The following is a 4414-nucleotide window of genomic DNA, read 5'->3' on the forward strand; positions in this document are numbered from 1 at the left end:
CGAGGTTTGGAGACATGTGACCCGTCCAGGAAAGGGTTACACCTCCCAAACCTTACGACCCTGGATGGCATCTTTATTAGTACGCAACTTGACACTTATGCAGACACTTGCCAGATCCGATCAGTTCCCTGAATACATGTAGTTTGAAAAATCAACAAAAGTTGAGCGAGTTCATGTATATGTGAGTATGTATAAACCTTTGAAATATGTCCGTATGTATGAAAGTCCCTGGTATGTAGCAATAAGGAAAAAAAAAAGATCACCAATGGGTTGCAAAGCCACTGGTATGTGTGAAATGGTCTGGGAAAACTCAAACCTAGCGGAGTTGCACCGGGCTTCCGGCTGTAAGACACAGTCACCTCTATGGGCCGCCCCGGCCTCATGGGTGTGGGCTCGCTACACCCAAGTAGATCTATCACTCATATCCCTCGGTCCTACTACAAGGATTAATGGCTTTAACTGTCGCGCCCACCACTCACATGATCTAAGTAGTATGCCCTCCTTAAGCTAACCATACCATGTATAAAAAATGTCCGTAATAATTGTGACATGTATTTCAACCCCGAAGTTATAAAACTGAAAACAGTTAAGAGAAACGGGGGACATGAACTCACAGCAGTGCGTCTCCTGAATCGTATCGTCAACTCAAACTTGGTCCGCTACACGACAACCTACAACGTACTATTGTCTATTAGACGAACAGGCCGTGCCTTGCTTTTGTATTTAAGGGTTTGAGTTACGTTACTTTGTTATTATTCCAAGTCATAATTTCTTGTTAAAATAATAATAATTATTTTAACTTAAGTTTTATTTTTAGGGTTTTGGAATAATAGTTAGGCAACTATTTCGTATTCATACTTCTCAAGTATTTTACAAGTGTATTTCCTTCCCAAGGAAGGGGGTATTTATACATGTATTTTGGTGGTTCTAAAAATAATATATTTTTAGTACCATTTAGGAAAAATATATTTACTTATTTGTCAAAAATAATGTATTCCCAATATATATATATATATATATATATATATATTTTTCCCAAAAATAATATATTTTACTTCTTAAATTTCCAAAATAATATTTACCAAAAATATATGTGTTGAAGTATTTTCCGGAATTATAAATGTGATGGTATTTTGCTAAGTTACATTATTTTGCCCTAAATAATATAACTAGTTCACAAAATAAACAAATAATCACACAAGCGTTTTAGTATTAAAATATATATTCTAAATATATATTTATCCATTTTTATTTAAGAAAATCAACCTCCGACACTTGTATTTTGTTACAAAAATTATGGCGAAGTTTATATTCGAAACACAAGTTATAAAATATACTTATAACACTTGTTTAGAAAAATATTTTCTAAGTGTTGGAATTTTTAGAAAATTTCGCCAGAGTTTCCTTTGTAAACAGAGGTGTCCCTGCTTATTAGCATATCATTTTCTTTTCAAAAATTCATTCAATCAATCACAAAAAATTATCAAACAACATTACACTAACCAAGTGCAAAAACAATGCACTTTACATAATAACATGAACATGGTTTTTGGTAAAAACACGTAGTAACTTGGTAAAGCTTTTAGTGGGTTTAGTTACCTTCCAAAGTGTAATTATTTCTTTAAAAATCATTTTCTTACAAAAGTTTAGTTTACAACTTGTAAAGAATTTTTACAAAAATTGATCTTTTGAACTCTTCTTGTAAATAAAATATTTCCACACTTGTTTTAGTTCTAAAAATGATGTAAATGTATGTAATGTCATGATTTTCACAAATCGATTCTCTAACTTGGTTTATTTACAAAAATCTTTTATAAAACTTGGATCTACATGATCATCACTTACTTTTTTCACTAATATTTCAAGAAAAATAATTTTCATCCAAGTTCATGCTTAGACTTAGAAGATGATTATTCTATATACCACATAATCACCCTCTAGTCTTGTTAACTCATATTTCTAGACATCATCTAACAAGATCCATATGGTGATTATCATCACACAACCAAGAATCATCATACAATCAACAACATGTTTACTTCAACATCCTACTACAACCTTCCATCATGTAATCTTCATGTAAAGCTTTATGTTCTTCTTTAGTGTTTTAAACATACTAGTCTTACTACAACTTTTAACTACCCAAAATGGAAGTAAACTAAGGTAGATCAAAGACTTACAACTAGTACAAGGCTAGGGAAGAATCTCTAGTGAAAAGATGAAGAAGATGATGGTGGAAAGCAAGAGATAAAGCTCCTTGAAGTTCCACAAGATGCAAGCTTCCTTGAATCACCTTCTAGTCTTGAATGAAGCTCAAAATTGGATGAAGATGGTTGAATTATGGTGGTGGTGGCGGTTATGGTGAGCCACAAGATGGTTGAATGAAGCTTCCTTGAATCACCTTCCACTTATAATCCTTCATTCTAATATTTTGTTAACTTCAACAAGTAACAATCCAATATAAAAATAGAACAAATCTTGGAGGCATGGGGATGGGTCCCTTGGGTGACCGAAATCGGTTAGGGGGGGGGGTTGGATGTAAAATTTTGTAACAAGTTAGTAAGTGATAGTTAGGTTTCAAGTATAAACTTCCATATGTTAGTTAGTTGATATTTAGGGGGTGTTATGGTGTTCGGGGATCATGACTAGCCAAGAAATAATTAAACAATGTGTTTGGCAAAAATTTAGTGTCCCGGGTAATGTCCGGTTATCCGGTTAGATACCGTTCCGTTAAAGTGTTTAATTAGTCCGTAAAGTGTCTTTTATATATATTTTTGTAACACTTTTAATTCCTGGCACTTAGGAAAGCATACAGGACCATTATGCCATATTTTTGGCACATTACTAGCATATTAAATGCTGAATTTTTGCTGAAAATGCAGAATTCTGCACTTAAAGTGTGTTTTAGGCACTTCCCGGCACTTTAACTATCACCTAGTGACGCAGTTTTATGGTCCTTACTTCCCTTCACTCCATAGTAGTATAATATCCTGTCCCTGGCTCATACTGGCCTCAAAAACCTTGTCTGTCCATGTGCTGGCATTGTCAGCATGTTTCTGAATTATCCGTTCAGTGTGCTAACTGTGCTTTGTGCATCAAGTATGTCACTAAAGTTTGTGTGTAATAAATGGAGTGACAGTATGAGATATGATGCATATGTATGTATGATACAAAAATTATAAAGCAGTTTAAATTGTCAGTTGAAATCGAGCATAGTCATTAAGCACATAATTAAGATTAATTAATTGTACGGTACCTGTAATCGTGAGGGTTGTCAAACGTTTGAATCGTTCGTTCGCTCTGTCCATCTGTTTGCGGGTGAAAAGCAGTACTCAGATTCAACTGAGAAACAAAGGCTTCTTGAAAGGATTGCCAAATCCTTGACACGAATCTTCCATCCCTATCGGAGATGATTGAGAGAGGCACTCCATGACGTGCAACAATCTCTCGCATGTATATTTTCACAAGTTTACTCGTGTTGTCTTTTTCCTTGATTGGCAAAAAGTGCGCAGATTTTGTTAAACGGTCTACTATCACCCAAATCGTATCGTGGCCCTTGGGCGTCCTTGGCAATTTCGTTATGAAGTCCATTGAAATCTGTTCCCATTTCCATTTGGGTATTTCAGGTTGCTGCAGAAGACCTGAAGGCTTCGGGTACTCGGCTTTCACTTTGGTGCAAGTTAAACATTTACCAATGTATATCGCAACATCGCCTTTCATCCTTGGCCACCAATAAAAATCCTTTAGATATTGGTACATTTTATCCGCTCCAGGATGGATTGAGTACCGTGACTTGTGAGCTTCATCAAAAATAACCTTTCTCAAACCACCAAACAAGGGAACCCAAATCCTTTTCATGAAGCACAGCGTTCCTTCCACGTTTGGTACTAACTGCTTCTCCATCCCACGGAGGTATTCATTCTCAATATTTCTTTCCTTGAGAGCTTCTCTCTGCGCGACACGAATGCGCAAAGAGAGGTCCGTCTGAATAATCATTTCCAAAGCCCTAACCCTTATGGGCTTGATTCTTTCCTTCCGACTTAGGGCATCGGCGACCACATTCGCCTTCCCTAGATGATACCTGATTTCACAATCGTAGTCGTTCAATAGTTCAACCCAGCGTCTTTGTCTCATGTTAAGCTCTTTTTGGTCAAAGATATGTTGTAGGCTCTTGTGATCGGTATATATTGTGCATCGCGTGCCATATAAATAATGTCGCCATATTTTCAAAGCAAACACCACTGCGCCCAATTCCAAATCATGCGTGGTGTAATTTCTCTCGTGAACCTTCAACTGGCGAGAAGCATATGCTATAACCTTCTGTCGTTGCATTAATTCACATCCCAACCCTTGATGTGAGGCGTCGCAATATACCACGAAGTCGTCCGTGCCTTCGGGTAGAGATAAGATCGGT

This window comes from Helianthus annuus, chromosome 9 (genome assembly GCF_002127325.2).
Source record: "Helianthus annuus cultivar XRQ/B chromosome 9, HanXRQr2.0-SUNRISE, whole genome shotgun sequence".
NCBI classification, from domain to species: Eukaryota; Viridiplantae; Streptophyta; class Magnoliopsida; order Asterales; family Asteraceae; genus Helianthus; species Helianthus annuus.